This window comes from Cucurbita maxima, unplaced genomic scaffold (genome assembly GCF_002738345.1).
Source record: "Cucurbita maxima cultivar Rimu unplaced genomic scaffold, Cmax_1.0 Cma_Scf00063, whole genome shotgun sequence".
NCBI lineage: Eukaryota > Viridiplantae > Streptophyta > Magnoliopsida > Cucurbitales > Cucurbitaceae > Cucurbita > Cucurbita maxima.
Window position 1 is genome coordinate 198,042 of NW_019272079.1, and position 15,142 is coordinate 213,183.

Genomic DNA, 15,142 nt, shown 5'->3' on the forward strand with positions numbered 1-15,142 from the left:
AAACATTCAAGCCGCGTGCTATTTCTATTTCAAGTAAACATAAGTCATCCCTGTACAGCTAACAACGACATCGCAAGTCATGACCATGACGCATGCATAGAATGGTGATATTTTATTTCTTAGACTTTAATTTAGAATAGGGTATTTTTACTTTTATTGTTTATTTATTTCATTTAGTATTTCGTTATGTTATTTTAAAGATGTCTTCAAACAAGTAAGTCTATGGCAGTGTCATGATGACGGTAATAACTTTAGCTTGGTAGAAATCTAGGGTCGTTACAACTACATCGCAAATGACCCTATTGTTGAGGTAATGAAATGCAACTCCAGACAACAAGCTATGATTGGTGGGACCTAAATTCACAATAACTCTTGTACGCTAGAATCCATCGAGCGAGTATCAGTTGTTCCTAGACTTATCTATGGGCATATACATAGTCACACATACAAAAACTAAGAAAAACAAAGGGACACACAATAAAGTAATAAAATTCATGAATGATTGAAATGAACATGTAACATGCATGAGGTTCCACAGAATAAGAAAAACTTAAATTGATCGTTCGTTACTAGATCAAATTTTGTGTTGACGAGTATCGTCAAAGAAACGTAAATGAAATGCAAGGAAGAAAGAAGAAGGAAAAGCAATGGAGGAGAAGAAAAGGAGGGAGCATTTTTGGTATCAAAGTATGAAAACTAATTAAGCCCCACAAACCATCATTGGCCGTTTTTGTTCCCTCTATAAATACAAAATGGTGACACTCCCATTTAAAATCATCCCTCAAAGTTCATTTCATTTTGCTTTATCTCTCATTATTTGTCACCATATTACATTGTTCATAGCACCATGGGAGCCAAATGCTTCAAATCCAATCCTCAAAGTGCTAATTTTAAGATAGTGTGGAAGAAAAAAATTAAAATTCGAAAAACTAAAGAAAAAATATAAAAGAAAATTAAGAAAAATTAGGAAAATTGGTCAAAATAACCTAAGGGGCAAATTGGTCATTTTGATCCAATTTACTTAATTAGTAGTTCATCGCCGCCCCCTGTCATCAGGTCACCAACTTTCTTGACCTTCCGGAGTCAGGTCCACTCCTTTCATAAAACAAGGTCAAAATGACCGGCTCAATGAGCCGCCTTTGAGCGGTGCTTCTCCTGTCGATTCATAGAAACTCGAACCAATCCGTTTTCTTCCTATTTTGTTTGTAATTAGGTTATGAGATTTTATTTAATGATTTTTTTTTAAGGTTTTCACACATTTTCTATTAAGAAACTCGGAGTTGAATCGATCTAAAGGTAAGAGTTTTGACATTTGTTAAGCAACGGTAAAATATGTGTTCTAGACCCAATTTAAACTTGTCTATATCTTCATGTAGTTAACCATTAATTACCATAAAAATATATTAAAAAGTGGAATTATAACTCTATAACTCTTGTTAAAGAATATTGTTAACTCTAGTTGTGCAAAAATTGGAAGAAAATAGGAATATAGAAATTACAATAATCTGAAAATCTAATAGAGGAAGACGAATTGTAGATTGACAAGTGTCGACCACAAAGTGGAGGAATGCGACATTGATAGAGCGAGACATGTGTCAGCCATGAAGAGAGGAAGTGTGTATAGTCCAAAGTGCAGCATGCATCGTTATGCAAATAGCCAACCTGAACCAGTTGACTCGAACCAATCAAATTTTACACCACATGGAAAGCTAAAAGCATGCATACTCCCCACCTTAGACACTTGGCTACATGTGCGTGGCCATGCGAGTGGGAGTCCTTCCAACGCACATGTAGGTGTTTGAAGGTAAGTTTTTTACTCGAGTGGCCTCTTTGAAACTGTTTTTTTTGTCTTGATGTCAATTCTGATTACTTGTATTAGGATCTACCATTGAGTATTTCGGAAATTTCAAGCTTCCAACTAACGAAAAAGCAAGGTTGGAAGGACACGTTTCATTCCAATAAGTAATCACACAGACTTTAGGCAACTAATATTCCTATAGGGATCGTCAAGATGAGATAGCATGCAAGCATAACTTTCCTTACATGGTTGAAATATCCATGATTAGGACTTAAATTGAGTAACGTTGGATTAAAAATAAAAACCACTAGGAAGAGAAATTGAATTGCTTGCATATTTTTAATGATTTTCGTTGTATTAGAATGGAGGATGAGATATTGTGATCTATGCTTCGAGTGATTGATGGATCTTATCTCCTAGTTGAGCTTGCTTGAATACATAGGTTATGATTTCTGTGCATTAGGTGATTGATATGAATATCTCCATAATAAACATGTATGAATGAATAGAGTATGTTTTTTGTGTTTTAGGTGATTGATAGGAATATCTCCCTAACAAATTATGCATACATGAATATAGTTAAGATTAGGGCACCACAACTACAATGGTTTGCGCACAAGGTTTTTAGTAGACCAAACACCCTAAGATTGTGAAAAGCGATCAGCGGTCTAGACTTGAGTGTACCTTGAAGACTAGTTTAGCACCAAGGAGCCAACCTCGAGTGACTTGAAAATTCAAGATGAAATCAGAACCTCTTATAATACCTAGACCTCCATGTCACCCAAGGAAATGTATGAGAACAAATGAGGCCACTAGCAGTGTTAACCGGCCTGTTTAAGGAATAATAATTGTGTGTGAAAACCTGTATTGACAGGGAATGAGGATTACATAAATAGTTGGCTTGGAGAGTCACTAGTGTGTGTTGATTAAACAAACTTCGAGAGACGACAAGGAACTATAATAATAGATGACATAAGTAACTATTATGGGTAGAGTGAGAAGGGACAAGAGACTACATAATTAGGCAATACAATGAGCTATTACTATTGGTAGGATATATCCTCCTTGAGATAGGTGGAGTAACTACATAAGTACATAGCATGAGAAACCACTATTGTGAAATTATATGACCAACCACTTGTTAAGGATATTTAGTAATAAATTATAGTTTAACATATATATTATATTTGATATTTTATTATAAGGCAAATATCTAATATTTGCTTTATTATCATAGGTATCTTTCCATTTATTGTTATTTTCATTTATTACTATTTTCATATCCTTGTAATTCATTTGATTATAAATAAGATAACTTTCACACCATTTAGGTGTGGTGGATTAATCAAACATTTACATGGTATCAGAGCCCTTTCGGTTTCACAACCCTGATCCTTTCTTTTCAAGGGCTTTTGAATTCTCTAATCTTCTTCTCCACCACCCCGGCTGGTTTTGACACCGCAGGGGCAGTCTTCATGGCTGCCGTAGTCGGAGCCGATTGATTACTCTTCGACTCCACCCTATTGACCTCCAAATCACCTTTCGTCATACTCTGTACATACAACCTCACCTTTTCCAACCAAATTGGTTTTCCCATTGGCCAATATAGTCTCTCTCGTTTTCTTCCCAATCAACCTTCATCCTTCACATAAACCCTAACCTAAACCTATCAACCTTTTGCAGAGATTTACCTTCGGAATCTGGGTGCCGCACTGGCCTATTCGCCAACCAAGTTGCCGCCGCCCTTTCTGCCAAAATTGGCTTCTTCGCCCGATGAGGCGACTCTTCCGACTGTCCTTCTCGCCAAAATTGGCTCCTTCGCCCAATGTGGCGACTCTTCCGGCTTCAAAATTGTCTTTGTCCCTTGCTCTAGGTTTCCCCTTCTACTTCTTGGGGTTAGAAATATTCTCACCAGAGCCAAGGCAGCATCGTCGCTAAGCGACAATCCCTCTTCATGGGTTAGACATATTCTCGCCGAAGCCAAGGCAGCATCGCCGCTGAGCGGCGATCCCTCTGCAATTTTTGATGGCCAAGAACCGGGTTGTTAGCATCTTCATGAAAAGTGTTTCTCAACCTCTTTGAATTTTTCAGATTCAAGCTTCACGTTCGTTTAAATCCGACGCTTAGCTTGCGGTGGGGTGTTAAGGATATTTAGTAATAAATTATAGTTTAACATATATATTATATTTGATATTTTATTATAAGGCAAATATCTAATATTTGCTTTATTATCATAGGTATCTTTCCATTTATTGTTATTTTCATTTATTACTATTTTCATATCCTTGTAATTCATTTGATTATAAATAAGATAACTTTCACACCATTTAGGTGTGGTGGATTAATCAAACATTCACATGGTATCAGAGCCCTCTCGGTTTAACAACCCCGATCCTTTCTTTTCAATGGCTTTTGAATCCTCTAATCTTCTTCTCCACCACCCCTGCTGGTTTTGACGCCGCAGGGGCAGTCTTCATGGCTGCCGTAGTCGGAGCCGATTGATTACTCTTCGACTCCACCCTATTGACCTCCAAATCACCTTTCGTCATACTCTGTACATACAACCTCACCTTTTCCAACCCAATCGGTTTTCCCCTTGGCCAATATAGTCTCTCTCGTTTTCTTCCCAATCAACCTTCATCCTTCACATAAACCCTAACCTAAACCTATCAACCTTTTGCAGAGATTTACCTTCGGAATCTGGGTGCCGCACTGGCCTATTCGCCAACCAAGTTGCCGCCGCCCTTTCTGCCAAAATTGGCTTCTTCGCCCGATGAGGCGACTCTTCCGACTGTCCTTCTCGCCAAAATTGGCTCCTTCGCCCAATGTGGCGACTCTTCCGGCTTCAAAATTGTCTTTGTCCCTTGCTCTAGGTTTCCCCTTCTACTTCTTGGGGTTAGAAATATTCTCACCAGAGCCAAGGCAGCATCGTCGCTAAGCGACAATCCCTCTTCATGGGTTAGACATATTCTAGCCGAAGCCAAGGCAGCATTGCCGTTGAGCGGCGATTCCTCTGCAATTTTCGATGGCCAAGAAAGTGTTTCTCTACGCCTCCTCTGAACCAGGTTGTTGACTTCTTCAAGAAAAGTGTTTCTCAACCTCTTTGAATTTTTCAGATTCAAGCTTCACGTTCGTTTAAATCCGACGCTTAGCTTGCGGTGGGGTGTTAAGGATATTTAGTAATAAATTATAGTTTAACATATATATTATATTTGATATTTTATTATAAGGCAAATATCTAATATTTGCTTTATTATCATAGGTATCTTTCCATTTATTGTTATTTTCATTTATTACTATTTTCATATCCTTGTAATTCATTTGATTATAAATAAGATAACTTTCACACCATTTAGGTGTGGTGGATTAATCAAACATTTACACCACTGTTATGGATAGTATAAACTAACCAATAGAGGGGATGAGAGACTACATAAGTAGAATACATTTGGGATAAGGAAAACCTCTTCACCAAGGCCTGTACTTCTTAGAGCCCAAAGTAAAACCTGAGGTAACGTGCTAGGTTATGGATGGGATAAGACTTTGCAAGTAGATATCTTACTGAGTATATTTATACTCACTTTTTTTTTTTTTTTTTGAAGTACTAGTCGAAGTGAGGAGGTGCTAGAGAGTTGTACTGTCATAAAGAAGTGTCGACCTGGGGCATAAGTTCATTTTGTTTTTTTGGGTTGTTATTGTCATTATGTTGTATCTTGCTCCAGTTCCTGTTTGGCAACATGTGTTTTGTAAATGTATTTTAGATTTCTCACTATGGTGTTGTATGACTTTAAATCGCGCAATTTTTTTTTTTATTATATTCTTTCATTTTTTATTTTTATTTGCTTTTGTCTTTTCTCTTCTTCATGGTCTGAGATTCGAAGTCTAAAAAATTGGATCGTGACAATGCAATGACTGAAGATTATCACAAAAGCAAAATAGTGATCGTTGTTTGAGCATTCGTTTATTTAAAAGGTATAGACAATGAAAGAAGATAAGAAGCAACGAGGGAACCACAATCTGGTAGTAAACTCGAGTTGAGCGTAAAAAAATATATATGTATTGATGACTCCGTGGCCCAATGAATAAGGCGCTGGTCTACGAAACTAGAGATCTAGGTTTGATCCCTAGCGGAGTCGATGGGTGACTTAAACTGGCAAAGTATGCTCTCAAACATTAAGAGCTACAAGCTACCAAACCTATAAACACCTAAAAACAATTGATCCTAGACATGAGTTCCATAGCTTTTGCACATGTAAACCCAGAGAAATAAAATATATCCTAGAGAAATTACATCTTTTCTTTAAACTCGGCTTACATGTACCTCCCCTAAAACTCGATTCTTGAGTAAATTTTAAAGTTTTAATTGAAAGAACACTTGATTGTAGCTCAGTTGAAATGAACCTTTGAGGTTCAAACTTGAGCACAGAATGTTGTACATGAAATCAATTCATCCTCTTGGCCAGTCACCATTTTTGTAGTATAATCACCTGTATGATCACCTGTGTGCATGACTCATTAGCCCTCTCCTCCATGGCATTGTACTACCGAGAAGGGGATTTTCGTACGCGAGAATTCCAGCACTCGCATATTTTCCAGCCACCGCGCAATTTAGCATGTTGCTATACATATAACACCCGAGTTTCAACGAAAGGGGCGAACTTGAGAGGGGCAATGATAATACTGACTCATTGGGAACATTTTGTAATAACTCAAGAGTTATTTCACATTTTTTTCTCTCAAATTCGTGAAGTTTATTAGTAATTAGGTTTTGAGATTTTAGTACTATGATCCTTGTACTAACTAAAAAAAAAAAAGAGGTGAAATTGTGCCCAATTGCATAAGATTAGAAGTGGGGTTGAATTAAGGAGGTCATTCACTTCATTTTATCATCTCACCGAATGATTCGAAAGAATTCACTTTCTGACGACTCAAGATTAACCTGTCTCATACACTCGACCCTTTTCTTTTAGTTTCAACTCTTTGGAAGCGTTTAAAGTTAATATGACTACCTTTTAGCTAGTTTAAAACTTCGGAGTGAAGTTTAAAGTATTTATGCATAATTAGGATTAGTGAGTTTAAATCATTAGGAGTAAGTTTAGTTTAAATTATCACGAGCAAGTTTAAATTATTTTATTCAAAATTAAGCGTAGCTAGTTTAAATAATTTTATGCAAAACTAAATGAGCCAATTAACAAAGTAGAATTCTATTTATGATTGTTGGACTACAGCAGAATTAAATTTCAAACAACAATATTAAGCTATTATAAAGTAGTCGTAGTATCTTCGGCCTAGACAAACTAAATTAGTGGCCACACCAAGGAGTCAAGTAGTTTCGGCCTAGACCAACAAAGTAAGTGGTCTTACTATCAGCTCGATCTGAAGACTTGTTTTATGTATGACGATACGTGCCCAATGACCCTTGCATGTGTCATTTATGTTTTATATTATATGATGATGTGACTATATTATATGATGATGAGACTAGATATATGATGATGTGACTATGTTATATGATGTTATACGATACTGTTACCATGATTACGTTGTATGGTGAGGATATGATGATGATGATGTGTGATAGCATGGCGATGTAAGATGTATGATGATGAGAGGACTTAATATGACGTTATTTCATATAAAGATGATGTGTATGTATTAAATGTCATGATACATTATGACGATGATTTTTCTAAGGCACAACCTTAATTAATGTTAATGATGATGACTAAGGTATGAATGTTACTTAGAGTAATATGTGAACGGTATATAGGGTTGTGTCTAAAGATGAAACTATAGGGATCTCATGCATTTTGTGATGATGATGAGTACGAATGCGTACACTATTATGACGATGATCATGTCTCACATGACACTAGGGGGTTTGCTAACCTACGGACAGCTAGCTCAACTATCATGGGTCTAGGGGTGAGAACTACCTAGGGATCCACACTCGCACGCGTGGGTCGTGTGTAGAGAAGTACTACACATCCTATTTTTTCTTGACTAGAGGCCACCCCCTTATGATTGTCTTGACGATAGGACCCTAGAACATGAGTTTCATGTGTTTGCATTTCATTGCTCCAATAGTGGGGTCACTTATTCGGTATTTCTTAAAATATTCAAGTACTCAAGCCATGTGCCATGTCTGGTTCAAGTAAAGGCAAAGCACCCCTATACAGCTGACGACGATATCGCAAGTAGAGACCAAGGAAAGTCCATAGGACAGTGATATTTTATTTTCTTAGCCTTAGGTTAGTATATGATGTTTTTACTTTTAATGTTTTACTTGTTTTATTTAGTTTTCTTTTGTTGTTTTAAAGATGTTTTGTTTTATGGTGAAATTTTAAAGGTTTAATTTTGCATAAGGGCATAGGTTCTGACACTACAATAAATAATGTATAAATAATGTATACGATACCCTATAAAAAACACTATTTTAGACTTTTTATAATGTTTTTTTTTTTTTGTACGTCGTGACACCTCATGTTAGAAAATGTTTGGTACTTTTTATAGGTTTTTTTATAGCTAGAATGAGTACTATAATAGATTAGGAAAAACATTTTATTAACATTTTTTAAAGCTATAATATAATATTTATAGCTTTAAAATTATGATATAATAATGTATTTAATCATTTATAATTACCATTGTTAACGTTTTTATGTCTATCAATGTTTTGTGTTTATCAATTTAGTTATATTATTTATTCCTGACTATAAAAAAGGCTAACATTATTTTTTTAATACAATTTAATCTAAGAGACTTCCCTTTGTAATTGAAATTTTATAATGTATTTACCCTAGAAAATAAAGTATTCAATTAGTTCCCAAACTCTGTTCTTATAACTTTTTTAACACATTGAGTACCTGATTCTTTACTAGTGCATTGTCTTGTTAGGAGTAAGCTACCTTACTTAAATAACTGGTATTTAAGTTATGTTTGTAATCCCGAGTAGCTATGCTCGTCTCCTATGAGACTAGATTTTCTTAATACGTCAAGAGAGGAATAGTGGAGTAATTTGTCAAACATGCTTTACTAGTTCCTACAATTTTCAATAATCTAGAAATGAATAAAAAATATTACTAAAATCGGCTAAAGAATAGAGACAACAACAGTACTCGAGCTCTATTCTTCCAACTCTTTTAATACGTTGAGGGTCGTTCCTTACTAGTGCATTGTCTCCTTAGGAATATTCACAAGCCCATTCGTATGCATGCCAAGGTGGAAGCATACTTAGAAATTTATCCCTAGCTTTAGTAGGCATAATATCCCTAGCTTTAATTGGTAGCTTGTATCTTATTTAAACGTTGTCTTTCGATCCGTCTTCTGTTTCTCATTCTTAACATGGTATCAGAGCATCTATCTTGGTGTTATTAAATATCAACATTTCGTTTATGGCGGAATCAGCCAAATCCAAATTCAAAATGTCAGATGTTGATTTTACACATCCTTATTTCATTCGTCACTCTAATAAGCCAAGATATTCACTTGTTCCCATCAAATTAAATGAGACAAATTATCAATCATGGAGTAAATTAGTTATGCATGCTCTTATGGCCAAAAATAAAACTAGCATCATTAACGACACAATTGAAGAACCATCTCAAGATACAAACTCAACCGAATTTGAACTCTATAATCAATACAATAGTATGATATTATCTTGGTTAACTCATTCAGTTGAAGCACATAATTCTCACAAAAGAATGCTCTAGCAATTTTTCATATACAAAAGTCGATAGCAATGAGTCAGTAACCATGACACTGTCAACATATTTCACTAAGCTCAAAGCACTCTGGGATGAATTGGAAGCGCATCGCTTACCATTTACCAACGTCAAATACATGTTGATCAACCCAAAGAAGACAAGTTGATGCAATTACTCATGGAACTTAGTGAGTCTTATAAAACAGTGAGATCTAATATATTGATGATGACTTCATTACCTAATGTGAGGTGAGCCTATACATTAGTGTTAAAAGAAGAGATGTATGGTCAGGTAACTTTTGAAACTAATGGGAATTTCTCAATTGCTGCAGCAATGCAAAAGAATACAACATATTCAAAATTCACCAAGAACAAATCATGTGAACACTACAATAGAAGTGGTTATACAATTGATGAGTGTCAATTCTTAAGTTTCACTAAAAATTTTGTGATAAAAAAATACATACAGAAAATCGATGTCAACAGAAAAATAATTTTGGAAAGGCAGTACAAGTCAATCAACAAAACAATCGTGGATATCGATCATATGCAAATATGACCAATGTTTCTCAGTTGAATATAAAAGAACAAACACCTAATTTCATTCCAAATTTTTCTTCTAAACAATTACAACAGATAGCACAAGCCTTATCTGCACTCAATCATCGTCATTTTGGTAATTATGACCGTTACATCAATGTTGCAGGTTTGTTTCTCATATCTGCTTTATCAATTAACTCTATTAGTTCTAATATTCTCGATAATGGAGCTACAAATCATATAGTATCCAAAGCATCTATTATGATAGAACCAAAGGCTGCAATCATTTCTACAATAAATTTGGCTAAAGATGTTACAACACGTGTGTCACATACTGACAATGTTTTGTTTAATCCTAACCTTATGATCTACCATCAAATCTTCAGTTCATCAAGTATCTCATTCATCTTATTTGTGACATTTATGCCTAAATGACTCTTCATTTTCTCATTTCAAATTTCTAATTGATCAATTGCATCTTCATAATACTACTTTTTCTCATAACGGTAGTATTTACCCATTAGCAAAACAAACTAGGTTGTCATTTCCAAGAAACAACATATTCTACCTTTGATTTGTTACATTGTGATGTTTGAGGACATAAATTTTCTATCCATACTTGTTTGCATTTTTTGTTCACTATTGTTGATGATTTAACACTATGTTCTCATGTTTTTCTTATGCAATATATAATAGTTTTTCTTAGGCAACATAAATAAGTACATTATCTGTGAATAAAATTTGTTAAATTCGTTCAAACTCACTTTTATTCTACTATCAAGATAGTACAATCGGGACTAAGTTCCTATCTGTGCAACCATTTTTTACTTCTTGTGGCGTTGAATTTCAACGCACTTGTGTCTATCCTTTACAATAAAATGAAGTCATAGAACGTAAGTATTATCATATCCTAAATATAGCTAGGTCTCTTCTCTTTCGGTCACATGTTTCACTTAATTTTTTGGGAGAGTGCATTTTAACGGTTGTTTATCTTATAAATAAAACACCATCATCATTGTTATCTAACAAGACACGATTTGAAGCACTCTACAAATGATCACCTACATTTCATTATCTTAAAGTTTTTTGCTGTAAATGTTATGCAACTTTAGTACGTCATAAGCAAAAATTTGAACCTCGTGCAATTTCGGGTGTTTTTGTAGGATATCCTTGTGGTTACAAAGGTTACAAGTATGATACGTAATCTCACAAATTTTTTATCAACTGTGATGTTAAACTCGTGAAGATGATTTTCCTTTTTCATCCGCTTCACAAACTTTGACATTAGCTCTTTTGACTCCCATTTTACCACCTCATGATTCATCCAATTCAAAAATCTATTCTAATTCTATCCCACATCCTATTCCTTCACCTTCTATTTCGCCGTTTCCCCCAACTTTTATTCCATATTATCCCATCTTATATATCAGTTCCTATCCCACCTAATACATCAGTTCCAGACAAATGTTCTCCTTGTAACAAACAACCTCCAGCTTGACATAATGATTATGATATGTCTTATGCAGCCAATTATTTAACCTCTAGCTCAAGTCCCAGCACTAGCACCAGGTATCCCTTTCATCATTACCTTTCATTCACTCATTCACTCACAACTTCTTTGTTCTATATTTGAGAATTCTATTGGCATGACTAAGTTATGAGCCTGACTCTAATACTAGGTAAGAAACCACGAACATCCACAACGACATGATATTGTTCACTTTGATCATAAGCTCTCATAATTTTGCTTTGCTGCACTTGAAAAGCAAGTAAAAGAAGGGGCGAGTATACATTACATTTGATAAGCAACCTATTTGTAAAGTCTTATCGCATCTTTAACATAGTAGGTATCCACATGGTTTTAGATATGTAACCCTTCCTACTTTTTGACTTCAGTAACTAACTTAGCTTACGTAGTGGGTATCAGTGTCCTTTGTCGTATAACTCTATCTCTAGTGAAGACATCGTTGTATGTGCTTTCCTACTCTATTCTTTCATGGTAGGTTAACTTGCAAACCCTACCCATGGAAACCGACAAGATGGTGACCCTGATTTAAGATATAAAGTTAGAAATTATCTACAAGGTACTTCAATATTTTATGCTCAATAATATTTTGGTTCTAGCGGGGTTCGAACCCGCGACCTTCGGCTCATAAGACCAACACTCTAACCAACTGAGCTATAGAACCTTGGACATTTGAGATCAAAACTACTAAAATTCCTTATATCTTTGTAGGAAATTTTCAAACTTAAATTTCCTTCAAGTTTCCAAGTTTTTGATAATTCTATATAATTTAACTTAAAATTGAAAGGAAGAGTGGGCTCTATCCGGAGTTCATTTTTTTGTATTAACCTTTTTCGAAAAAAATAATTTTGAATTGACATGGTCTAAAAAAAAAAAAAACTCGAGTGTCACGACTCGAAATTCGAGGATTCAAACACCAAGTTGAGACAAAAGACTATGCAATGAAAAAATGAATGAATGAAAAACAAAAAGCAAAGAATTCGTAGTACGAACGTTTACAAGCATGCATGCATGAGACTGTTTACAAAATAGGAAATAGGATCATGATACATGAGTTTCAAAGTAAGATCCTATACCATGCAAACACACTAGAAGTTCTAGGGCAACACCCTTTTATTAGAAATCACGAACCTCTACAATGATATGATATTGTCTACTTTAAGCATAAACTCTCATGATTTTACTTTTGACTTCTCCAAAAGGCCTCACACCAATGGTGATAGTGTTTCTTAATTATAAACCCATGATCTTCCTCTTAATTAGCCAATGTGGGACTACTCCTTTGAATAATTCTCAACACCTTTGTGGTTGTAGAGCTCTCGAGCACCCCTCACCTCGAGCAGTGACATCAATCACCTGAAAAATGAATAAAGGAAGGGGTGAGTATAAATTAAACTCGATAAACAACCTACTTGTAAGTTTTTATCGCAACCTTAACCTAATAGGTATTCACAAGTTTTTTCTCTTGGTTTTAGATATGTAACCCTTCCTACTTTCTGACTAGGGTAACTAACTTAGCTTACGCAGTTGGCATCAGTGTCCTTGTCCTTAGTCAAGGTGCTTCCTCTTATAACTTTATTTCTAGTGAGGATAATGTTGTATGTGCTTGCCTTAGCTGGTCACCCTACCTATAGGACAATAAAGTCACCTGAGATTGGGGGAGTGACCCCTCTTGTGCTTGTCAACTACTACAACTGCCCATGTAAACCTACACCCCCTCTCAAGATGGATCTGTTTTGCAAGGTAGTCCAACTAAACTGTCGACCACACAACTCTCACAAGCCTATGTCTGGTTTAACAACTTCACTAAGAAGACAAGTTGGTTGTTCTCTACATGCAAATCGACAAGGTAGTGACCCTCAAGTCAGGCTCATCCGGTCACGTGAGGGTCGAGACAGATAAGTGTCATGATGCGAATAAGGAGAATATTGCATCATCCAACACACCAAGAAGAGTATTCATTAAAGTCAAGCTAATGCAAAAAAAATGTTGGAAAGAATGATGCACTAGAAGTGTCGAATACAGTCTTAGAGAGGACCAAGAAGGGCCCCCAAGCTATAACCTTAGACGTCAGGATTTTGTTATCAGTTTCGCCACGTAGCTCTATAGTTAACTCTGTCCATATGAAAGATGGAAGATAACAAAGTTTTGTGTCAATCATATATCCGAAGGATTCTCTATAGGATCGTATGACTGCTCACTAAAATGACATCTACTCTAGAAAGATTAGAAATGCTTCAAAATTTACTATGGTTGAGGTGTAGTGTGAGCTCTCCAACACATGTAGAGTTCCATTGCCTCTAAATTTGAGGAGAAAAAAGTGAAGCCATAAACGAGGCGCTTCACCCAAAACGAAGGGTAGCAAATATTCGTGGGGATAGAGCAAAAGCAAGGGACCCATAATGATCAGTAGTAGAGTCGAGAAGAATGCAATAGAAGCGATCGAGAACAACTTTTAGTAGCTTTAAATAATGTATACTTGCACTCGTACTTATGATTCTTACCTCATTTTATTATATATATTCACAAGCGATAAGTTTTTTGCACTGTTGTCAAGGAGTTTAACAAAATTTTATTTTTCTCAATTTCGATTGTAGAGCAACACATTAATAACTCTAGTCTCAAGGTTCCGTAGCTCAGATGGTTAGAGCATTGGTATTATGAACGGAAAGTTGCGGGTTCTAGCAACCAATATTGATTATACATGTAAAAATTTACTAAATAGGAAAAGGGATTGGGATACACTAGAATTTTTGGGGCGATGAGGCAGCAAAGCTCCCGAGCACCCTTCACTTTGACTAGTGGCATCAACCAACTAAAAACAAATAAATGAAGAGGTGAGTATAAATTACACCCGATAAGCCAACAAACAACAAATATAATAATAGGCACTTACGCATACTTAACTTAGTAGGTATCCACGGGCTTTATATCTTGATTTTAGATATTTAATCCTTCCTACTCTTTGACATGGGTAACTCACTTAGCTTACGCAGTGGGTATTAGTGTTCGGGGCTCATGTGCTTGACCTTGTATAACTTTATCTCTAGTGGGGACACGTTGTATGTGCTTGCCTATTCTATTCTTACATGAGAGGTTAGCTAGCAAACCCTATCCAAAGGACCACTGAGTCACTTGAGCTTGGACGGTTATAATTTTGTTCTGAAATTAATCTTAGGATAGTTAGTCTTATTCAGATATCACAACAACGAACACTAATTTTTTTTAGGTAAACATCAAAAGGAGAAGAAAGATTGAAATGCTAATAAATATCTATTATTAAATTCAACTGACTCGGTTATCTCATTTCTGAATTGAGACTTATCCTAATTTTCATTAGGGAACAAATAACAAGTTTTTGGGAAGTGTAATTAAGTCCTTTACACATTGCTTCTGGTCATTGTACATAAATTTTTTATGAAAGGCAGCACAACAATACACCAATCAACAAGTGTTAGGACTCAATTTTTTAGACTTCGAATAGATGAAAAAAAAAAAAAAAAAAAAAAAAAAAAAAAAAAAAAAAAAAAAAAAAAAAAAAAAAAAAAAAAAAAAAAAAAAAAAAAAAAAA

General features: G+C 35.3%; 1 non-coding gene across 1 annotated transcript; it reads right to left on the minus strand.

The window, feature by feature from the left end:
- Window positions 1–12,161: 12,161 nt before the first annotated feature.
- On the minus strand, window positions 12,162–12,235 carry TRNAI-UAU. The gene has a single exon. It is a non-coding gene; the product is annotated as a tRNA-Ile (tRNA).
- Window positions 12,236–15,142: the final 2,907 nt, after the last annotated feature.